The sequence below is a fragment of the Zonotrichia albicollis genome, chromosome 3, assembly GCF_047830755.1.
Source record: "Zonotrichia albicollis isolate bZonAlb1 chromosome 3, bZonAlb1.hap1, whole genome shotgun sequence".
Classification (NCBI taxonomy): domain Eukaryota; kingdom Metazoa; phylum Chordata; class Aves; order Passeriformes; family Passerellidae; genus Zonotrichia; species Zonotrichia albicollis.
The window spans coordinates 34,402,134-34,427,536 of NC_133821.1; the positions used below are offsets into that span (position 1 = coordinate 34,402,134).

The following is a 25,403-nucleotide window of genomic DNA, read 5'->3' on the forward strand; positions in this document are numbered from 1 at the left end:
GCAATACAAATAGGCTCTGCTGGAAGCATGCCATAACTTAATTCTGGTAAACTGGAAATGGGAAGGAAATACCAGTCTTCAATAAAGGTGATCCAATTTTTCTTCTTTGTAAACTCTATCACCGTAGAGCCAGAAGCAGCTGTGGGGTTCCCAGCACAGGAAGGACATGGACCTGTTGGAGTGAATCCAGAGGAGGCAACCAAGATGATTACAGGGATGGAGCAGCTCTCCTGTGAGGAAATGCTGAGAGCACTGGGATTGTTCAACCTGGAGAAGAGCTTGCAGTGATCTAATTGTGGCCTTCCAGTACCTGAAGAGAGCCTATGAGAACGATAGTGAGGGACTTTTTATGAGAGCCCGTAGTGACAGGACTTGGAGGAATGGCTTCAAACTGAAAGAGAGTAGGTTTAGATTATGTACTAGGAAGAAATGCTTTACTGTGAGGGTGATGAGGCACTGGAACAGATTGCCCAGAGAAGTTGTGGATGTCTCATCCCTGGAAGTGTGTAAGGCCAGGTTGCATTCTGAGCAGCCTGGTCTAATGGAAGGTGTCCCTGCTGACAGCAGAGGGGCTGAAATTAGATGGCCTTTAAGATCCCTTCCAATCCAGGCCATTCTATAAACTTAGAGAAGACAACAGGCAGTGAAATACTAAGAAGATGATAGTTATATAAAATGAACACTTCTGGCTCCATCACACACCAGAGAAGCCAAAATCCACAGAATTTTTCAACTCAAGTAAAATTACAGATCAAATGACAGTCACACAATTGAACTGCCTGAATTCACATGAATTTCAGAACGAGACATTCACTACAAATAAGTCGATGCATAAAAGTTGGGCTGGGTGTGTGCTGTAAAACCAGGGCTGAATGTCAGCCAGAGCCAGTTTCAGAACTGAGTTAATGGAGAGGGATGACAAAAGACTGTATGAGAGCAAATGCTGAAGGAAGCAGACTCACTAAAAGGCTGTAAAGTTATTACAGATCTAATCTAACCCATCTCAGTAGGCTGCATGGCTGTGTATCAAAAGGGAATTGGATCCTACAGTTTGTCCAACTTATTTCAAGTTTTTCAGCCGTCCCTTTAAGCTAAAAATCTACATGCTTTTATAGATTAATTACTAGCCTGAAAAAAAGAAGACTGGATGAGATAGCAAAAAAGCCCACACTCCTCCATGTTCAACCAACTTTTGCAGGACCAAGTATCTGTAGCTACTCACAAGCAACAGCATCAGCAGATACTCACTTGCTGGGGACCATCCCTCCTTGCGTCCCTCCCTCCCTCCCTCCCTTCCTCCCTCTGGGATGGTAAAACATCTGCTAAAGCAAAGTTAACCACCACCCCTAGCAGCCTAAAGTGTGTTTTACAACACCTAAGGCCTGCTTAGAAAGGTGTCATTGCTGTGTGTTCTCATGTTTTATTGGTGCATTACCACCCCTCAGTCACACAGGCTGACAGGGCTCTCGAGTGACTGCCTTTCTGCCACTGCAATATAAGCTTCATTCTTAACTTCAGGTAACATGAAAGCCAAAATCAAGTTCTCCTTTCCCCTCTTTCATTTAAATTTTTCCCCTACTTAGCTTCCATAGAAACAAAACAGTGTTTCTCTTATTCATTTTTCAGCCTTTTTTATGGGAAAGTTTTTATTGACCTGTTTTGTTATTCAGAACTGTCAGATCTCCTGCCAAGCTATTCCTAAACCAAGACAGCCATCATTCACATCATCTTGCTCTCTGATTTCCTTTAGGATAGACACAGGAATAAACAGCAAGTTCCTTCCCTGACAGCCTGCATTCTGCTCACACCAGTGCCTGACCATAGCCCAGCCCTGAAGCTGGGCACACACAGGCACAGTAGACACTACCACCCCTGTGACCCCACCCAGAGGAGCAGCTTTGAAAAGTAAGGGATCTGCCCAAGAACAGACCCACCTGCACTGACACACACAGCTCTTGGTGGGAAGCTGGTACTGTCCCTAAGTCTTCAGACCAGAGTAATGCTGGAAGGCTGAGAAGCACAGAATTAGGAGAGTAAGAGTGGCAAATTTCAGAGACCTTTGTGCTCTTGTGCCCTGTTTAGATACCACGTTTGCCCTCATAACTTTTTATGCCCCTGCTCTTTTTTTTTTTTTTTTTTCCTTGGGAAAGAACATAAGCCTGTACTCAAAAGAGTGTACTCAAAAGAGAATGAATAATTTCCAATGCCAGGCAAGGTGGTTGGGTGAGCCAGCTGAGAGGAAAAGGAAAAGAGAGGTGAGATGATAACTCAAAGACCTACTTTTAAATTTTTTTTAAGTGTCTATAGAAATCCTGAAGACATCTGATATAGCAATAAAGAGAGGCAGAGACTGAAAGTAAGGGTCACTAGATATCAGGCTCACGGCTGTTTTGGTTAGAATAAACACTGAAGTAGCAATATGGACTTCAAGGACCAAAAATTTTCTACCTCAAGGACAAATGTTTTTAGGGATGAAAACCTTCTCATCCCAATCCTGAATACAATTGCTCCTGTGGTTTCTGCTGCAATTCAGTTTTGGCTGGTTTTGAATGGCAGAGATCTCAAACCCACGCCTGTATCTGCATTCAGCCCCAGAGGTTGACGTTCTTAGGCAAAACCAACAACAAAGAACCCACTTCAGTATATGAGAAAGTATGCAAATAGAGGAATTACAAAAGGGAAGAGAATTGAAAGGAAGCAAAATATTTAGTAGACTGATTTTTATAGCAAGCATAGTAAGAAAGCTATATACTCTTAAAATGGAAAAGGAAAAATGGATAAGCTGCTTTTTAATATTAATGCTGGTAGTTCTTCAACAGTTGCACAAATCCTTCAAAAATTATCATTCTCTTTGCAGCTAAGCTTCTGCAGTGCAGTTGGAAAGGCTGCTGAGTCTCATGTGGCTGCTCATTTAAGCTGTTCCCATTTCCACTCTTAAGAGAGACTAGAATGTCCTAATTCAGTTTAATAAAAAACACATTGGACTTGGGGGAGGGGAGAACAACGATGGCACTGGGAGAGAACTGAGCAATTTTTCTACTTCAATGAAGTTTTAAAAAAGGCAGCAAAGAAAAACCAAGAAAAAAAACCCCAAAAAACCAAACACCAAACCCAACGAACCCAACAGGAAAAACAGTTGATCATGTCAGGAAAGTCTCTAGAAAAGGAGGAGAAGAAAGGGGGAAGACAAACAGAAACATCTTCCTCTTGTTTTGATCTATGTAAAAATGCATTCTAAGGCACTAGTAATTTAATGAAAATGTTTTTTCCCCCAAACTAGCAGAACTATTGTGGTTATTCAAAAAGAGAAGGCTGATTTCTAAATAAAGCCATAAACTGAATTTTGTTTAAGGAAGATACAATTTCATGAGTCCCAAAGAAACAAAGCAGGTTGCTTCAACAAATCTGATTATCTTTGCTGTCAGTGAATTGTTTCAAGGTACTCTGAAGGATTTGGAGAACTGCAACAAAAGCAGGTATCACATTACTTCATAAAAATGGCAAACATAAAATGATGTGATTTCCTCACAATACTGATGAGAAATAAAAACAAAATACAAACCTTGACTTAAGGCCAGAAGGCACTTGAATTGTATATTCCATGACTAAGCGACTAAAAGCATACCAAAGACAGCACTAACTACAGGTGACAAACACAGTAGTTTTATTTTTTTAATATTTGCTAATACCTTAGTGCATATTAGATCAAGTGAAACTTGATTTGAAATCTCTTCAGCCAACCAGGATTTGCTGACTGCTATAGCTGAGACAAACTTGCATCCCTACTGCCAAGTCCTACATCAAGGGCAATAATCTCAAATGCTTCCTGGAAAATAAACACGTCCTATCATCAAAATTGTCTTTGGATTCATATTTTAGTTTACTTCTAGCACTGAACTGACCCACTTGTTATTCCCCAGCAAGATCCTGGTTCTGCAAACATGAAATGAACTAAGGACAGAGAGGTCAGTCCTCATTCAGTTACTGTATGTGGCTACATTACAACCTCTGGTCACTGCTGTTGATTTGGGGGAGAGGGGGAAATTTTCAAACATTAATCCATCAGCTATTGCTGTGACCACAGGCATGATAAACCTGCAAGTTTAGTTTAAGGTGAGCCCCCTTGTAATGCACTTAAGCAGTTTCTTCCTGACCTCTGCAGTGTTTACTCTCTGCTGAGTGCAATGCGATTACCTTTTTCTCTAAGTGGAAATGCTTCAAAACAGGCAAAGAACATATGCTAGAATTTGCAAAAACAGGCAAGGAGGAAACATCCTGAGAGAGATAATCAAAAAAATCAAGCACAAGTAGTAGTATGTGGAAAATAGCATATGGCTAAGCTTTCAGTGGCGAGGGAACAGCTAGTTTGAGCCTGGTGTCTCCCCCAAAGGAGAGAGTTTTGAGAAATGCAGTTGCAGGACCCTCTGAAAAGTCCATCCTCTAAAATAGGCCATGTTGGTGCCTAGCCAACAATGGAGCCAAGTCAAATCCAATGGCTAAAAAAACCTGGCCACCATGGTTGCTGTTTCTTTTTTCCTTAAGTTAATGTCCCTTTGCTGCTATGAGACAATATAGCCAAAGTAGTCCTTTAAGATATGTGTGTCTATCTCTTGTGTCATACATATTGTGGAACACAAAATAATATTCTACTAGGTGCACACACCAGATTTGAGAAGTCCATCAATAAACTCATAGGGACTTAGAAGCCCAAACTTTGAAAAAGTCTCAAAAAGCACTGAACCTGATTAAAGAAGACAGCCTTTGAAAAACTGGACATAGGATGCTCTGACATTACCTGATTTTTGAGGATTTGTGAGATTCTTGTATCTTCTTGTGCTGTCTTTGCCATCACATTTCATGCTGCTTTCATTCTTTGATCTCAAAGTGACGTATCTAAACAAAACAAAAGAATGGAAATTAGATTTTTCCCACATGTGACTATCTCCCAGCACCAGCTTGCCCAAAGCATGAGCAGATTTGTGACAATGAGTTTCCTATTGCAACACAACAAAAAACTAACTTCTATTCAATACAGTGTCTCCAGGTTACTCTATCTTTTAAGTCACTATGGCAGAGGGCAACTATCAGCACTCCAACTCCTTTAAAGAACAACCAAGAATCCCTTTCCCTTACTGATTGTGAGAGACTGCTTTGTTGTCAAATCTCTGGGATGGATACAGACCTTCAAATTACAGACTAAAATATAAGTTAGTGAATCTTTTATTCTTACTCAGCTTGGTGCCTACTGCAAAATGAGGAATGGGTTATGTTGATGCAATAAATAAAACAACATCTAGCCTCTATTGCAGGGACCATAAAGATTTCACAGCACCTCCTGCTGCCTTGACAGAACCCAGAGGCAGGGTGAATGCTCTCCCTGAGAGGAGATTTGCTGGCCCAGAGCTTGCAACCTACATGACAAGTATCACACAAACAAGTGCAGGTACAGCAACCAGGAAGGGAGGGATTAATTAAAGTCAAAGATGTGGGAGATACAATCAGGCTGTCACCCAGTGCAGAAGAGGTATCTAGACAAGGCATCTTAAATTACCTAAATGAAAACAACACATATGTTTTTGTCAATGCTGCTGCCTGGATGGCTTTGAGGGAAGGCCTTCAGCACCTGAGGGTGTTAAGAATGTTGGCTGAAATCACTGCAAGGCCACTCTACATAATCCTTGAGAAGTCAAGGGGGCTGGGGGACATCCCAAAGGACTGGAAGGTGGCTAATGCCACCCTATCCAGAAGAAGAGCGTAAAGAGGGACCTGAGAAATTATAGGCCCTTCAGCCATATTTCAGTCCCTGGAGAAAGTTCCAGAACAAATCCTGCAGGGAGTTATCACAAATCAGATGAAGTGAGTGATTGGGAAAAGCCAGCATGGATTCACCAAGGGCAAAGTGACACAAGTGTGGAACTCCAACAGTGAGCCCAGTGCTGTTTAATACATTGGTAAATGGTTTGGAAGACAGAATCAAACGTACCTGATAAAGTTTGCCAATGACACCAAGCTAAATGGGGCAGCAGAGCCTTCACCAGGAAGAGCCACCCTGCAGAATGCCTGAATAGGCTGGAAGAGTGGGCTAACAGAACCCTTATGGAGTAAAACAAAAACGTGCAAGGTCTTCCAGACTGGACCAGATGGCCCTTGAGGAGCCTTCCAGCCTGGCATTCTGTGATTCTGTGAAACAGGCCTGGAAACTTGGGGTGCAATTCACAGCTCACTGATATCAGTGGAAAATGCTTCATCTGCATTGAGCTCTGCTGGGTTTTGCGAAGTCATTCCAAGCTTAAGAAGAAAATGTAGAAATTAACACAGATAACCTCAGTGACAGCAACCAACTTCATCTCACTGTCACGCTACATTCACTTTTAAAATTATTCTCTTAAAATCTCTGATATTGGGTCCCAAGCACTGTGATGCTGCGACATAGAGCAAGAAGCCACTCCCCAAGTCCAGCAGATCCTTGCACAGAACAACAAGTGCTCTCCCTTAGTTATCCAGCAAGGTGAGGGAGAAGAACCCAAGCAACTCCCTTGTCCTGCCCAGTGCCAGTCTCTGCTTTCCCCTCCATCCTCCCCTCCCAAAAGCCCACAGAGAACAGCAGAGCACAACCCAGACATGAACCCATCCAAGCAGGCACCATGAGAGAAAGCCCCTCACAAAGCCTGACCTGCCTAAAATGTCTTTAACAGAACACCTCAGCTGATGGTCAATACTGGTAGCACCACATGGATTTCCTTGGATCTAAGTGAGTTTTTGATTACAACATTATCATGTTGAGCCCCAGTAACTAAAACCTGTGTGCACCCATGTCTTGAAAGAAACATGAGCCGAAATTCATAAATCCATCAGCCACTTGCATCCTGTCTGCTCACAGTTTTTCTAGGCAAGTCCATGAATCTTTGTTGGAATAAGATTTTAATAAACTCACATCTACTTAATGCTTTATCTGACTTGGTTTTCACACTGCTATTTAAACACCTCTAGGTTTATAAAAAGCATATTGAATCTTGTAACTGACCAGAAGTTGAGCACCATTTGTTTGTAAGAAAAAATATTCAGACACATGGAGAAAACCTGAGATTAACATCAGTGGAGCCAAGAGGGAAAATGTCAGGTTTTTTTGCCTCAGTTTAATACAGCTATTTAGAACCTGACAATATGTTTAAATTTGATTTTAAAAATATCTGCTATATCATGAGCCATGACCGAAGTCACAATATATAGTTTTGCTTTCTTTGTCATTTATCCATCTGCTCTGAACAAATGTTGCTACTATTAAGCCTAAAAATCCCAAAATATTGTGCAGACAAACCATTCCTGGTAGTTTCCTACAGAGGCTGGGCTGATGGACACTAGGAAAAACAACAACTGAAATACCCAGAAAAGCCCTTTCCTGTTTTTCATATTTGTTCTGGCTGCTTTTCCCACTGTATCACTTTCATCATTAGAGCTACAATACCACCCCTATGCAGGGTTACAGAAATTATCAGACATGTGCAAAGGTCTCATACATAATAACACAAATAAAAAGTAAAACTCTGGACATTTCAGAGCCAGAGGTAGAGAACTGATCGCAGATAAATATTGAAAACAGTCCCAACATAATTAATGCAGGAACAAACAGTGCAGATGTTCATCAAATTTACAAATGAGATTTTAATTCCTTCCATCGAATTTTAACCACCATCTCATTTTTGAGGTTTAGATTAGAAAGCAATCTAACTTTATACTCCTTTGCCATATTCTTCAGTTTTACTTCCATCCCTGGTCTTAGATTTTGCATACAAACAAAGCATAATAAGGAGAAGCTGAGAAGTGAAGCCTACAGCAACATTTACAAATTAAGAGCTAAGTCAGAGATCAGCTATCCCGTATACACAATATAAATTTTCAGTCTTCCCTCTTCATTAGGATTGATGACACTGCTGGAAAATAAGGAGCACGTAATACCTTTTATGGGAATGTAAAGCACAGATGAATTAGCAGAAAGAAAATGCAGCTGAATCAATTTCTCATCTCAAGATAGTAATGGAGGCAATTTCTTGAACTTTACTATGCTTGTAACATATTGATCAGCAAAGCTTCACACTGCAAGTTAAAGTAGGTATTTTCCCAGGAATAAAATGGAGGATGGCAGTAGAACTCAAGGCAGCACACCAAAGACAAGAATTTTTTCCAGTCAAGTTACACTGAAGAAAAATCAAAGTTCCCACGTGCTTGCATATTATCGCAACACACGAGAGGAAGATTTATAGATGAGAGCTGAATTAGGCCTGCAGGAGCATTCACAAAGCAAATTTAGTGACACGACTGGGGGAATGGTTTCTAATTGAAAGCAAGTAGGTTTAGATTAGATATGGGGAAGAAATCATTTTCTGTGAAGGCGATGAGGCACCATAACAGGTTGCCCAGATAATCTGTGGCTTCCCCACCCCTGGAAGTGTTCAAGGCCAGGCTGGATGGAGCTCTGAGTAAGCTGGTTTAGTGGAGGTGTCCTGCTGGAAAGCAGAGATGGACTCGCTCTGTCTGTGCTAGACAGCACAGCAGAGCAGGGAGAACCCCAGGGAGGCTGTGAGCATTCCCCCAGCTCTCCCCACCTGCAGCCTAAAGGACTCTGTCTGGCCCCAGAGCAGACAACAGGGGATGCAGTATCATGAAGTCACCCCAAGACACCACGGCAGGCAGCTTGGAACTAGATGGTCTTCAAAGTCCCTTCCAACCCAAACCATTCTAGCATTCTATGACTGTATGATTTACTTAAACGGCATTAACTGCTGTATTATTTGACATTAAGAACTTAACCAAGGTGTAACAATTGGGAACCCAGACTTTCTGCAGATGACCAGAGTACCCAAAACATGATTCTGAGAATATACCAAAGGGGAAAAAAAGAGCCATAGCATTGAAGAGTGTAAATTGCTTGCTTATGATCAAACAGTGTTTAATTAGTTTTGGAGCAGGAAAGAGAAAAGTTAGCCATTGTAAGATAGAAATAGATAAGAACAACAACAGAGTATGTCTATTAAACAAGCAATATCTACAAAGACTGTAATATCAACTGGCTAAATCAGCAACAAAATAATTACCAGTATCAAAATATGATCATCAATCACACACCATTATTCCCATTAACACAATTATATCAGAGCAGAGTCTCTCCTCACATGCTGGAAGTCCTCCCTTAATCATCAGCCTCATGAATTTATTCCCTTTCCCTGGTTCATGTGCAGCTTCTTCCTTGCACCTTCCTAGGAAAACTCTAGGAATTCAAATTCTCTTCTAAGGACAAGATTCTCCATGCATGCATAATTATTTTTATGTGCTCATTTCTGCATCTTTGAAATGCTTCAGGAATATTGCATGACATTTATTTTCAGAGAAAATGGCTTTGACAAACAAAGCATCTTACAGATGAGACGCTATTCCACAGATAGACTACAAATTCCAAAATTTATAGGTTTTTCATATGTAGGGTCCAAGGCTTCAGGTAACACATACAGTACAACGTGAGATCATGTTTAAAGTGTCTTTGACATGGGGTACTGCTCAGCTTCATCCCCACCAGACAAAGCAAATGCTCTCATGAAAGGAGGCAGTGACACCACAGGACAACCCATCTGCACCAAGTGCCTCTCGCTGGCACTGGCCAGACAGCAGGGCTCAGCTTGGCCCATCCAGGAGAAAATTCCCCTGTACCTCCTACCACATAACCCCTACTTGTCCTCTCCTTATTGAATTCAGAGAGTGGCTGGCAGCACAGGAGCCCCAGAGCTGCTGCAGAACCCATCATCTTCCCCCTCCCAGCTCTCCTGTGCTCATCTCCTGCTCACCTCCTTGGAAGGACTGCAGATGCTCATGCCCCATCTCTTTTTTTTGTAACATTCATCATTTTTGCAGGTCTCCTTCCAGATCAAGGACTTCTTGTGGTTTTCTGTCACCCCATACTTTGTACTCTTCTCTTTTACAACACTTTATGGACTGGAGGAGGTGAAATGGGAGGCAGGGAGGACCAGAGCCACATATGATATTGAAGACAGAGGAGCACCACACATTTACACAGCAGCACTTTCATACTTTCTGGTTTGTTTTCTGTTACCTCACTATCAAGTACTGACACCTGTTTTGTCTATCATTTCACTGCCATTTTTACAGGACAACAGCAAAGTCTCCTCCAGAGCAGTTAACACCTGGTGAAGCATCCATCAGGCATGAACAGTGACTGCCCTCCTCCTCCTCCTCCTCCTCCTCCATGCATGGCTTTCATTTATCTACAAGCAATTTCCTCCAGCATTTTATCATCCAATCATTCAGTACAGGGAGTTCTGCAACACATTTCAGCCAGTCCTTCTTTTTGTTATTCTTAATACCTCAAGCCCACACTCTTGCAAAATTTCAGTTTCTTACTTAAAACTATAAGGCAACTAAAACTGTTCAAACAAAATCATTGCCAAAAATGACATCAATAAACAACTCTGTTTCCTTGAAAAAACCTCAAACTATCATTTTCCTTTGCAAAACTACTGCAAACTAGCCACTCTCCTAGAAGAAATTCCCCAATCACTCAAAAAAACCCCCATCTAAGTGGACACTCCACTGAGCTTTAGCCCTAATTGTTCCAATTTGGCAGCGTTGGGAACACGTCACAGCAAGATCTTGTCAACAGCCTGATAACTTGACGTTTGGACCTCTCACTAATGTGCCAACCCTGCCCTAAGAAGATGGAGCAGGAGCTCCACAGCTCAGGAAACAGCACTATGAGACCAAGAAAACCCCCAACCTCAAACAAATAAGCTGACAAACCTGAAAGTCTAACAGCTATTTCTTGGCTCCAGATCTTCCCTGCAGAGGGTGGGTGGGAAAAAAAAACCCCAACCCATCCCACTCCTCTGCAGACTGACTCCTATGCACTGCCAAGAATATTTTGAAAGACATAAAATGTATAATAACTTTTCAACTGAATATTAATTTCTGAATTGAAGGGAAACATCTTAAGGGCGAGTGGGTGTAAGGAATGATTCCTCCTCGGCACTGCCGTGCTATTTATTAAAGGCTGCAAATACCCACAAGAATTCAGCTTTGGCCTTTGCACTGTACACTAACAAGCTTAGTTTACTGACATTCACAAAGCATATGAAGCTCTGCTTCAAATGATCCCTTTGAAAGAGACAATTACCAGACAACTGGAGATTGGATGACCATCAGAGCTAATTAAATTCTTAAATCCTGTTTGTATTTTTATCCATATCTTTCTCACCATTCTTGCTGAGCAGGAATATGGGTTGGCTTGGGAGGCTGAGGGAACAAAAATATGCCTTTCCCACACCCCCATTCCCTTCCAGTTACAGATCTGTTTGGAACAAAACTTGAGACATTAAATCAATGCAGCCAGTGGTGGAATTCATCTTACTGTGACAGAAATATTCCATTTTCCCTAGCTTATATTTTAAATTGCTTTCTGATATACCAGGTTATTATTTTTTTAGCCTCTTTCGTTCCTTACATAATTAAATGCCACGCCATTCAGTTTTTACAATTACTTTTACCATTTTCAGAAGAACATTTCTCAACTTTCTATGAAGAATTTATTCCCCACAAGTATTAGCTCCACTGACCATTTTCTTCTTCATTACATTAAAAGCTCTTAGCCATCCCTGTAGTAATCTTCTCCTTAACACAGACTTTCCTGTAGGGTGGGTACTATGTGCCAATCCTCAGTTTCCTTTCTGAGAATTCCACATAACCAGAAGCAGCACAGAAGAGGGAAAAGGGCACTACTTTTTAATACCCAGTGCCTTCAGCTGGCAAGCAAGGAAGAAGGGCCAGGCACAATTTATGGATACTTTTTTGTAAGAAATTGAGATTTTGCGTTTAATACTTGCAAAAATAACAACAATGCTCCCAGAAAGGTCTCCTAGGACCGTTTCACCCATTTACCCTCCAGGTACAGCCAGGCAGCCTCTGAAGCTTTGAGTTCTGGCTTCTGTGATTGCTCTTCAAAGATGAGCTCAGTTTTGGAGCAGGCGTGCTCCCAGCCCTGTAACTTCATCTTCAAGGTACTGCCCACACTCAATGCAGGTCCAGCTGCCCAACCCTCTCTAAAGCTTGCCAACTCTTCACAAAGCACACAGAAAACCCTAAAGAGGCACTTTATTGATACAGAAGTGACAAAGTAAACACGGATCATTCTGCAAGAAGCAAGTTCATCCTGCTTAATGCTTCTTTGAGAGAAATATAAACAACCCCCCACAGATTAGAGTAATGCCTTCCTGGGAAGGCTAAAGATAATTATTTGGTGAGAGGAGGTTTATTTGTTTCAGGGTTTCATTTGTTTGTTTTTATTTTCTGAACAACTGGGGGGGGAGGTGAGATGAAGAACAGAAGAGCAAGGAAGAAAAGGGTCTTTTAAATAATTTAACAGCTAAAGCTTTATTTCTGACCAAAATGCCATCTTGATTCTTTGTAGAACAGGAGGAAGGAGTTTCCAGTGAGTGCCCAACAAGCACCAGGGAAGAAACCTCTGTGGCAGGCACAGTACACTACCACAGCATCTTGTCTTGTGAATTATAAGGAGGAAACACTTTGAAGAGGATGATGAACTTGCTTGTCATCTCTGTCTCACCAACTGACCAAGAAATCTTTCAGGATTACTGAAATGTTACCAAGCATCACGCCTCCAACTGAAAGCAATGTATGCCTGACCTGCTCGTACTGTTTTCAGCTCTATCACAGACAGAGCTTGAATTATTGTCCCAGACAATGCAAGAGCCAAGAGGCTCTGCCCACATTTACCCATGATCCCACTGGCACCCTGGCACAGTGTTTTGCATGAAGGTGGAGAAACTGGGGACTCCACAAGAAGAGCCAGAGGATAATGTCTCATTTCATGTCCCAGTTTTGTCTGAGGTCACAATGACCTGAATCTAGCATGAATTACACACAATCGTCCTCCAAGCAAGTGGATCTGCGCCAATTAAACCTCGTAAGTTTTGGTTGCTAGGAGGTAGCAGTGGACATATTCTCAAGTCCTGTTTACTTAAGCCATTGAGGTTTCCTCACTGGAATAACCTTCCACAGGCTGCCCACTGGTTTATCTCTCCTTGAGACATCAGACTAGAGCTAAATTCTGTGATTTCCCATCTGCTGTCATTTAGAGAAGCCTCTATGAATTATCTCTCCAAATAGTCTGCAAAAGACCTCCAACACCTCCAGAGCAAGCTCATATCTCTAAACACACCAGATAACACAATTAGCACAAATCCTGGTCACAGAAGTCTTGCATTCAGACATGCGGTTGTTCAGATGGACATGCACCAAGTTCTGCATCTCAAACCCCACAAGCCAGCACAGCAGACAGAACCTCAGTACCACTTCACAGAGCTTGCCTTAAATTTTCAGTCTGTTCTCTGTCCCTAAAAGATTTATCTCAATGGACACACAGTATTTGTACATCAACATTTATTATCAACTGTTTTACATGGATATTAAATTTCAGAGTGTGCTATCTGGAAATCCTGGCTGCTCCGGATCATGCTTTTAAAGACTTACTCTATAATTTTCCTATCAGTTTGTAGGAGATGCATTTTTGTCTTCTGATTTAGGAACATATAAACAGATTTTTCATGGTTATCTTAGCTAAGATTGGACTTGGACCATTTATTTATTGCATTGTTTACGTGTACTGTGAGCCACCCGATGAGGAAATGGAGAAATAAAACCAACCTCCTCCTTTAGACCACATCATTTCTGACACCATTTCTACTCAGAGATCAGCTCAAGTTTTGTTTGTTTTATGGAGAAAGAAAGTAAGCAAACACAGACTTCAGTTTTTCATCATTTACTGAACCTATGGCATACCAGACTCATTTTTCATCAGGCCTCAGACTCAAGCTGAAATGCTAATTACAGACACAAAGAAAAGGTAATGCTTTTCCAATAATTAGTAGGCAAGCAATTCTCAGAACAGTGTTATCAGATTTATCACAGGATTCTGGAAAGATGGTGATGCTGACACACATGGTTGTGGTTTCTCTTCGCTTTTCATTTACAGCAGATTCAAACCTCTGGATTATCTACTCACGACATCTGACTGGTAAAGTAATTTGTCACTCTGAGCAGCATGGATGTTCCCCACTGAAGCACAGTGGCTACAAGCAGTACAACCAGAGGATGGAGATGTAATGCCATGGACCTCAGGCATTTTTAGATCTGACTGTGGACTTCATGACTGAAAAATGCAACCAAAAATGCTATTTCTAACAACCCTCATCACCTCAAACACCAGATAACATAACCAGGAGCTGTGGAATGGGAGTGGGGATGGATTGTGAGTTGATGTTAAAAAAGCTAAAAGAGGAGGTAAAACAACTTCAGTAGAGATAAAAGGTGAGAGACATTGAAGTGTGCTGATCAAATCAGAAGCAAAAGCAGCTCAGGCAACACCAGCCAGACCTCAGCAGGCAGTGCGTCAGCTCCCCAAAGCATCAACGCAGCCAGACACAAGGGCAGGTATGGCAGGGGCACCAGGCTCCTGGGCATCCCTGCCTGGCGACACCCACTCCCACTCAGAGCACAGGGCACATGGTGAGAGGGAAGGCTGGTGCCGCCAGTGTGGCCTGCAGAGATGCTGAGCCCTGTCTGCTCTGCCTGCACTTAGCTCCAATGGCACACCCTGCACTCCTGCCAGGGAAACACTATTATTCCTCCTGGCCAAACCATGGCCTTTACCTTAGGTGTGGGCTGCAAAACTTGCACAGCACCAGGGGGCCTGAACAGCCTTCCCCCAAAACTGCATCCCAAGGAGGAAGGCACCAACCTGCATGAGTGCCAGGTAGGTGTTCAACAGCAGCTTCATCTGATAAAGATTCCAAGCAGAGACCTCCCAGGTAGGGTTACAAGGCTATTAAAATATTTTCTCCTAGTATGAACAACGTTACATTTGTTCCTTTATCTTGCAATGGAGATTTCTTATTACTGTTCTTCAGTTAAAAGACAATAAGAATGGATAACATGTAATGAAGGCACTGCACATATGATTTAAAGTTGCCTCTGAATACCTAATGCACAAAGATTTGTTTTCCTTCAGATGCCAAGAATCAGCCAAGAACAACAGTAATATGATTTTGGCTTGTACAAAACAATGTTTTATTTTTTTAATAGGCAATGGTCCTACATTAAAAAAAAATAAATTAAATCCAATTGTCCTTATGAGAGATTTGAAGACAAGCCTTCTGGAAAAGCAGTAACTGCACAAGACAAAAGATAATCAAGAGTACTGTTTCTGTCATATTCTTAGCATTTCTGGACTGCAAATTCAGGCTACCAGAAAAGTCTCTATCAGATGCTGTACCAGATAACAACAGCATGAAAATCTAGACATTTGAAAAGAGTTGAGAGTTTCAGTAAGCCTAATTTTAAAATTTTTAATTTTTTTTTTTAATATTGAGAACCCAAGTATAGATTTGATTTTCATTTTAGTTTTTTACAGGGCCTTGCCTTGGAGAAGACCATTTCACAGGAAAATCTTCAGACATTCTTTATCTAATCTTTCCCTTTATTAATGTCTCTGGTAATGCAGGACCCAGATCAGTTTATGCAGTCTCATGTGACCCTACTGGCATATTTTCCAGCAATGCCAAGCTATGTCAAATGCTGCATCTCTCTCCATTTTCTACATTAGTTTAGCCAGTGGCCTGATTTCCACTGGGATAGAGGTAATTTTCTTTCTGGTAGCTGGTACAGTGCTGTGGTTTGGATTTAGGATGAGAGGGAATATCATCCCTCACATTTCAGTTGTTGCTAAGTAGTGCTCACTCTTCGTCAAGGACTTCTCAGTTTTTAATGCTTTGCCAGTGCAGAGGTGCACAAGAAGCTGGCAGGGAGCACAGCCAGGACAGCTGACCCGAACTGGCCAAAGGGATATTCCTTACCACAGAACATCATGCCTGGTGTACACCCTGGGGGGAGGATCACTGCTCAGGGACTGGCTGGGCATGGGTAAGTGGATGGGGAGCAGCTGTGCTGCACTACTCTTGTCCTTCTCTCTCTTTTTGTTATCTCCCTTCTCCTTCTTTATTTTATTTTATTTTATTTTATTTTATTTTATTTTATTTATTAAACTGTTCTTATCTCAAACCATAGGTTTTACCTTTTCTGATTCTCCTCCCCATCCCACTGGAGTGTGGCTGTGTAGTACTCAGCTGCTGGCTGAGGTTAAGCCATGCCACCACATCTGGATTCAAGAATGGGCTGACATTCCTCTGCCTACTGAAAGCTTCATTAAGTCCAGAGTTCTCTCTTGCAGAATCCTCCCTGAGTTCTGCAAGGCTAAAATGGTCTTAATAGACCAATTGCAATGCCCTGTTCCTCCTGCCCTTTTCCAGAAGAGAGATGGCACAGTCGTCTTCCTTCAGAGAGACCTTGAATTACCAGATTTTTCTGACACTTTCTGAAGCCCTGCAAGAGTGAGCCACCAGTGCCCTTCTGACACACAGATAATGTTTTCTCCTCAAAAACTATTACAGTGGTTTTGCACAATACAAACACCTGTTGAAAACAGGAGTGCTGGTCTGGTGTGCCTTCCAGAGCCAGCTCCAGCCTCCTCTTTTTGCCCCGGGGTACCAGCAGAAACCACAACCCAGGATTGCTCTCCTTCCTCACAGAGACATCCAGAACTGATGATGAATGGAGAAGATCTTTCTGTGTTTGTGCAAGAAGAAAAACACCTCTCTGGTACTCTGTGCACAGGCAGTGCTGAGGCAGCTGGTCATGCTCTCTACATTGATCAGCAAACCACAGCACAAGTACACAGCAGAGTCTTGAGATCCATTTGATAAATTATTATGTCCTTATTTCCAATAGATACACCTGCTCTTGTCAAAAAAACCTGACCATGAATTTCAGATGATTTATTCACTTGTGTGAGCTATGAAGTCCTGAACTGAAAAATATTTCTTACAGTAAAACATACAGGACTAGTAATTTTCTCTAGACAACACAGGACTACTTAAAACGTGAAATCCTGAGATGGACAGATCTTAGACCTCTCTAATTCAAGGTTTCTGGTGAGAAAGAGGTGATTTGGCAATCCCCACAGATGTCCATCCTTTTCAAAGCACAAATATCAGTGCAGCCTGTACTTCTCCAGTGGTAACAGACATGCAGTTTCACTCTACTCCACATGCAGTCTGTGCCTGCATGACTGTTCTTACATCTTTATGGGGTTACACAGTCCATTTAACCCAAGACAAAGATGGAACTGTAACTCTGTGGACATGACTTCACTGGTCTGCTGTCCCAGGCACAGACCTTTCACACAAGCACAAGAATGGTGTATTTTATATGCCCTCAATAATATAACACTGAGCCACTGAGAAGCTGCTGGTTTGTGTTACTTGAACAATTTCTTATATTTTAAATTACCATCACCTACTTCTTCCAGATTTCACTTCTATCTCTCAGCTTCAATAAGCTCTTAACAAGATGATGCTCAATGAAAATAGGATCTTTGGCAAGACTTCGGCAAGTAGGTTCATTTCCATTTCAATTTTAGCCATATCCTCAAATGGATAAATTGCCTCAGTTATTATCAAAAGGAAGTTGCCCTGGACTTGAGAACGGCACAATTTCCAGGGAGTTCCTGACTTTTGGAAGGTCCTAAACTGAAAGGAGCTAAGATGGGAAACCCTAACATAATTCAGGATTTTGACTCCATCCCAATGCCTGAAGGACAACCACAGACGACCAGTTCTAGGCTCACAGGGCTCTTATAATCTGCTTTGTTTCTAATAAGCAAGGTAAGCAAAGACTCTCACAGCTCCCACTCCTAAATCTGGTGAAGCAGCAAGAAAAGAGTTCTTGCCATCCCCACCAGGTGCTTAAAAAAAGAAAATCAACATCCATGTGAATCAAGAAACTTGCCGAATGATTCATGGCTGTCATCTCTGAACAAAAAATTACCCTGTCAATATGCAGAATAAAAAAATATAAAAATTACGCTGCAGATGATTAGAGCAAAATGCATGAGTATTATGGATTCTGAACCTTAATGGATGACAGACTTCCTGCATCTCCTTAACATTGGGAGGAAAAAAAAAATCTTTTTGGTGGCATAGCACCAGCCTTTGCAAAGAGGGTAAAAATAACATGCAGCACAAGAGACAGGAATCCAACACATTAGGTAATCTGTGATGAGAACTCTACGAATAAAGCAGATAATATGAAACTAGTTAACTAAAAAAATCCCCAATGAAACACCCATTTACAGATCAAAAGAATACCTGCCTATGTGTTTCAAATTAAAAACCAACTGGAATGACAAGTATTTGCCATTTTAAAATAAGCAAAGAACCAGATACACAAGATGATCTGGATTTGCCCACCCTCTTAGACACATTGGGTTTTAACATTTACAGAGTGCTGAAGCAAACACCCCACCGCTTTTATCTGGATTTGATGTTGATTTGGCACAAAACTTTCATGTTCAAAAAGAGACTTGGCTTGACAGCAGATGGAGTATTCCATTAAAACATGAGTGGCAACATGTGCGCACCCTCCCAGTCAAAAGCAGAAAACCACTTCTCAGGAATATCTGCCCATAAATCACAACATGCTCACACCAAGCTTACTCACAAAATATTTTTTTCCTTGCTCTTGTTGAAAACTGTTCTTCTTGATAAGTAAATTCTGTAACTAATTTTTTTTAATAGAGAAAAAATTAAATAACGAAACAAAACAAAAAATTCCCCAGCCTCAAGAATTCATTTATCCAGAAAAGTGTATGGAAACACTAACAGCAAGAAGTGATTTCAAGTTAAGGGTAGGTAGGAAGAAGAGAAGCTTCATTCACTTTATAAAAAAGATATGTAGTAATATTAAAAAAAAGAGAGTAAGACAGAGGGTACATTAATTATGATGGTTCTGTGGTTCTTCTGGATTTCAATTAGAAACCACTTTATTTACAGCTCTTGGCTCGGCAGCAGGCAACCCAATGAGAACATTTTTTATGGTGCAGTTTCTAATGCAAATAAAAGTAAAGGCAACCCTAGAGTGGTTTGCTAACTTATATAATGAGACAGGAAACAAATGGTGCAAGTGAATAACGATCATGTCAAATGCATTTAGAAAGACCACAGGACTAAAATAATAAATTCTCTGACAAGTACATTTACCTCAAAGAACTATCTAACAAAGTTCTTCTTCCCCCTATAAATATATAAACACTTTCTCCTAAGATCTCATTTTAATAATTTAAATCTACATTCCACAAAAATACAAAGTTGAATCCATTCTCTCCACTCCCAAAACAAGAAGCGACCACTAGACAAAAAAATGTGTCTTTTCTGCTCAGAAAGATCACATTTACTGACTTCAACCAGACTGAAGCACAGTTCTAAGAGGCAAAGCTGGGACCTGCCCAGGCACCCCTTTTGCACTGTCTGCAGCAGCAGCACACAGGGAGGTGAAAGGAATTGTAGGGAAACTCCTGTGGTTTCTCCCACAAAATCCATATGTGGGAGAAACTAGTGTACACAAGCAGGCAACATGCAACAGAATGCTCCCCAAAAATGGCTGAAATGTCTCCCTGAAACCAGGGCAGGATCACCAAGGACTGACCTCACGTGTTCCAGCCACCAACTCAACTCTGTCACCACAACCCCTCTGGTGACAGGGCTGAGGTGCAGCCCCTCACAGATGGCACTGCTCCTCCTCAGATGCCAGCAGCCCAGGCTGCAGTGGCACCACCCTCACCCTTCCACCCCTCAGTTCACAGTTTACAGCCAGAAACAACCAACCCCAGGAATGAACAGCAGATCTGCCTGCTCAGAGGGCTCACACAGGCTCAGATTATTTCTCTCGCAGTTTCCGCTTCCCAGAGGACCTCATCCAACAGCCTTGTCCAACTCATTATGCTTTTATTCAACATGGAACATCATAGAGGAAAATTCCTGCAGTCATTTCTAATTTAATTTTTAAAATGGAAACAAAATAAATTTTGCCTGGTTTAACAGCACTTTTCTAAATTATTCCACATAAAGAATTTTCCATCTTTTCAAACACTCAAAGTTGTGTCAAACACTTGCATGCTCTGTCAAAAGATACTCCCCTCCCTGGCTTGTTGGGTCACTTAGGAAAGAACCACCTACATTTTGGGTACCATTTGACAGAATACTTCGAAGGAGTTTCCAATACATAGAAAATGCTTGTCAGCAGCACAGGAGGGATCTACCTGTACACAGATGCTCATATGCTAGTGAGCACTTCACTGAAAGCAGTAAGAGATATGTGTTAATTTCTGCAACCCATCTGACTAGAGGACTACAGTTTCAATCTGTTTTTTGCTCTTATCAGAGAGAAGATTATAGAAACCATCTTGTATTGCTGTCATTTACAAAGGCCTGCATTTAGAAGACCAAGAAATGCAGATCTTTATTTCTTTAAGATGTAGCATTCCTTTAAGTCTGTAAAAAACACTTTACACTGGGCAAACTATTTAAACAGGTCTTCCAACCAATGCCTTCACTGTCACCCTCCAAAGATGCCCTACCTGGTAACTGTGGGTACAATTGTGCAACTTATACCACCAACACCCTGGCTGGCTCATGTCTCCAGGTTTCCTCTACAGCCAGTATAAAAAGGGAGAAAACAAAAAAAAAGAAAATGCAAGGAAACATTTCTAGAAGAGAACGTGACCAGAGCACTGAAATTCAGTTTCTGCTGAGCTGCCCTAAAGAAAAGAACCTTTGTCTCTTCTGATTGCAAGGACAAGTCAGTTGTCTAAGGAAATTAGCTGGTCCAATCAGAAGCGTAAACTTAGGACAACTCAGAACATTCCATTATTGATAATTCTGTCTTTTGAAATGAACTGCAACAGGAGGAAGTTCAGTTAAGCCTTTTTTACAGCTATCCATTATCAGCATCTTAGGGACATCATCTCGTTTGTAGAGGGGCTACAGCACGTTGTTAATGAAGACAAGGCTGGAGGAAAAGCAGGCTGTGATGAGGCAGATGCAACTGGTACAAAACACAGAGGAGGGAGAACTCTTGGCCAAGCAAACATCAAAGATCCAATACTTTCCTGTTGTTGTGCTAGAGATGGATCACAGGAGAGCCACCTCTGGAATTGTATTTACCACTGAAACACCTCAAACCCAGCCAGCTGACAGCCCCCAGACGCACAGAGCTGCCCACCCAGAGCAGAGCACCTCAAGAGGCGCCTCCATCGGTGCCGGAACATGCCGAAGCGCCGTGTGCGCCGCCAGGGCAGAGAACCCCTGTGCACCACAGAGCCCTGCTCACTGGGCAGCCAAGCCAGGAAAACAATTCACCAGCACCTCAGCAGCCCTTAAAGCTGCTGTCATGCCTGAAAAAAAGAATCCTAATGCACAGTACCACTCCCACAAAAAAGGGATTGAGCTTGTTCTTATATAAGTATGTATATTATTTAACACTCAAAACCAACAGTTCCATCACATCTATGCAGAACCAGACGCAGTGAAGAGCTGAGAGTGGGAAAAAAACAAAGCAATTTCTACTCTATTGTATCCATCCATTTTGTTTGTTTGTCTCAGGGCAAGTCAAGGGCCCTCAACACGGTGCAGAACAAGGACCACTGTCTGTTTTCTTTTCCTTCCTTTGTTGTCACACAGGGTGACTGATGCAAGTAGGTGTAAGTATAATTCACACAGTATTTGCATCTATTAGCTGTTATCTCCTAGGACATTATCTTTTGGATCTGGGAAAACGTGATTACAAAACACCTTAAAGGTGAGATAAACAAATGCACACCATGATCTCCAGGCAAACAATTATTTCTGCTTTTGTGGTCACCGGAACAAGTTTTGCTCTTCCTCAGATTAAACAAACACATGCTGCCAAGATGCAAGCGTTGCTTCTGAGGTAGATGTGAAAGAGAAGGCCTAGGTGACAAAAATAACTTTCAAATAGATGTTAGTATATTCACATTGCAAAGAACATAAAAGGAGGCAGGAAGCAGGGGAGGGAAGTGTCTCTCTCATATCATATTTAAGTGACAGTACAAGTAGCAGTGACTTTTTTTCCCTGAACTGCTCACAGATATGGGACCATTGCATAATCTTCAATAATCCTGTAAATTCTATTCACATATTTTCTGAACATTACAGGAATTCACAGAATTAAGAGCAAAAATCATGGTTTTTTCCCCTGACATCACTCAAAAGAAACAGATGCAATATAGAGCAAGTTTTCCTGTTAAAACAGCTTCGTCCTACTTTATGGACTAGTTATTCCAAACTCTAACCACCTCCCCTCACACAGAATATTATGTAGTGCTAAGAAGCTTCTCCAGTCACCAGCCATGTTTTGCACAGTAGGTATAAACAAGCTGGTTTATTGCAAACAGAAATCCATACACATGCAGAGGAGTGTCAGAGCTGCCTCGTGGAAGTAGGTATGCCTGTGTATCCCAAGCTTAAACTCACCTGGGTAAGTAGCACTGGGAAAGGACACCCAAAAGAAGGGAGAAGAGGCACAATTTGGTGTAGAACTGGAAAAAAGAGGGTGAAGGAAATGAATGCATACATTTTTGAAATTTTGCCCTGGTAAAATCTTGGAGAAGAAGAATTTCAAATGACATTTCTGCAGATACAGAGATAAAAATCTCTAGAGATGTAATGTGAAAAGTTATTTAAAACAAGAACAAATTTAATTTGATAGTCAGCCTTTCAGTCAACCTATTTTCTGCACTCCAGTGAGGGCAATGGCAGAAAAATACTTAAATCTTACAAAGTAATATTGGAGAAAGACATTTTTTGTTTCAGAATGTATTATAATTAAAACCACATAGAAAATATCCTTCAAGGTTACCCACCCTCAGTGGTATCTTAGATGGTCTGCCTGACAAGCATGTATCCAATAAGCAAGTAATTCAGTGTCAACAATATAAAGACAAAAGCAAGTGAGATTCAATTTTACTTGAAGATGTGGCTTTCTAAAATACCACAGAGAAAAGAAAGGCATTCCTGCAGTGAAGAGACAGTTGGGGCTTTGCATGGCATACTTCAAGAGCAGCAATATATAGCCTTTGTTGTATCAAAAACCTTGAACCTTTTCCAAACCATCCTTGTTCTCTGACTATTTTTTTTTACCTGATGTCTCTCCTGGCTTTTCATTATATTTCTGATGGTTCTTCAGTTTCACAACATCATCCTGGAGGACATTTTTAAAAATAAACCCAGAATTTGAATCACCATACTCCTTAGTCCATGTCCAGGCCACTTTGCTATTTTTCATACCAGTGCTGCCTTACCCCAAGCAGTCCCTGAGCAGATGCAACCTGTGCTCTCCACCCAGCTTCACTACTCAGTTTGTATTCCTGTAAACATCCAGCTCAACAGAAATAATGATTTCCATTTGAATCTAACTTCCTCTGAAGTGCCTGATGTGTCCTTCACAATCAGTTTTCTTCACCTGTTCAACAGTAATCTACTATAATCCATTGTGCAAGTTTCTGAACCTAACTTATTTAGGTTCAGAATGACTTGAAAGGCCATTAAATGCACCAATGACATTGATGTGTTTTCCTGATTCAAGTTATAGACAGGAACAAAAATGCCTAGAAACGCTTTAGTTCACTCTCCTGCAAAGTTTGGAAGAAACTTCCTTGCAATTTTGTAGAAAAGCACACTACAACTTTTCCGCACAAGTAATTAGTAATTTAGAAATAACACGCACTGGAAAAATATTTTTGAATACATAAGAAAGTAGATGGTAAAAGCATGATACTTCCATGGTTTCTGAAATGAAATTCAGTATTAGACAGTTTCCAGTCAGATCAGCTTACTGTGCCTCCTCCACAATGTTACCCCCTCACACCACAGCTTCCAGGGCAGAGCTCACGGTGCTGTTAGGGTGTACAGATGTGCGTGTGCATCCCTGCACATCTGTGTAGCATCATTTTCAAAGTGTCTCTGAGGAGGCATATTTACTTCTTCCTCAGGGGAAAGCCATGGACTGGAAAGAATAAGCTCTTCAGTATTAAGTTATTTAATATTTCAATGGTGTAACAGATTAAAAAAACCAAACATAAACTGAAACTTATACAAAGACCTTTTCTTGCAGTGGTTTTAAGGCAGAACCAAAATTCATTTACGTCAATGAAGCCCTGCAAGTGAAATCTACATAACTGGGTCAGAAACTGTATCCTAGGCAGAAGAGCTGTTATTCCTTAACTCCTGAGCTTCAGAGAAACTTTAGGAAAGTTTCTTTGTAATATTTCCTTCAACAGATGCCAAATCATCCTCATATACTGCCATCTTACCCTAACCCAAACAGAACAGGCAAAAGGGAACCAAAGCCCTGCTCACAACCACAGATGCTGGGAGATCAGTGATGTGAGTTACAAAGGCTCCCCACCACTTACCTTTGTAGTGTCAACTTGAAAAAGATAAACTGGCATTACTGGGTAAACTTAGTTCTAGTCAAAAGCCTGGCAAGCCCCACATGACAGGCAGGACAGAAACACACATTTGCAAGCCAGGGCAAAACAGCATCTCTGTTAAACACCACAGGGACTGAGGTCTCTACCTTGACAGCAGAATAACAGCACTCGCTGGGCGGGTGGCAAGATGGAAGAAGTGTGACATTTCTTGAGGCTTCCAATATTTTTATAAGACATTTAAAACATGGAGAGATGTCATGGCTTTTAGCGGTATGTATGGAACAAGGCAAAGGAGGAAAAGCTGGGGAGCTTGGTGCAAAAAACAAACCGCAATCACCCCACCCCAATACCCCAAAAATCCCAACCACAATTTTCCTTCAGGTAGAAAATTATAAAGAAGGATAATTTCAAACTATTTCAAGCGACAGTAAGACAGAAAGAGTTCACTGCATTCAAAACAAAATGAGCCTACGCAAAGATTTAGGATGTAACAAAAAAGGCTGGAGCAAGAGTGTCCTGAGGGTGGAAGAGCTATAGACTTGGTGCACACAGCTCTAATATTTCTGACAAAATAAAATTTTCCAAGCCTAGTTTCTCCAACAGATAAACACTTCCATACTTTTCTCTTTGCTGTTGGTGGGTACTTTTGGCTTGTTAACGTAAGTACGGATTCAAGTGCAATGGGAATTGCACTTGAAATGATATTTGAAAAAATCCTTCTATGCTACTAAGAAAATTGAGGTTTATTAGGGAGAGCATGCATGGAGATTTGAAAGCAACAGAGAGACACAGAAAATGCATGAGAACAAAACAAACAGCTTTCCAAAATAGGGGTCAAGGGAGGGATGCCCTCAGCTCTAAAGCAGGATAGCAGTGTGTCATATACTCCTGAATGAACTGAAAAACAGGAAGGCAACACCTTCTCTCCCCTCCCCATCAAAAATCTGAACAGCTAAAATCCCACAGATGACAAAATGTACAG

The 25,403-nt window shown here is 41.4% G+C and overlaps 1 protein-coding gene across 13 annotated transcripts in view; it reads right to left on the minus strand.

Moving 5' to 3' along the window:
• The window catches only part of TRERF1 (transcriptional regulating factor 1), a 100,660-nt gene that overhangs the window by 27,575 nt on the left and 47,682 nt on the right, over nt 1-25,403 (minus strand). For 10 of the 13 annotated variants that reach the window (XM_074537152.1, XM_074537154.1, XM_074537153.1 and 7 more), the window contains one exon: nt 4,796-4,893. The gene's annotated coding sequence lies outside the window, so the exon portion shown is untranslated. Of the gene's footprint in view, nt 1-4,795; nt 4,894-22,463; nt 22,529-25,403 lie in introns of all 13 variants that reach the window. The other 3 variants (XM_074537146.1, XM_074537147.1, XM_074537145.1) reach the window with 1 other exon arrangement.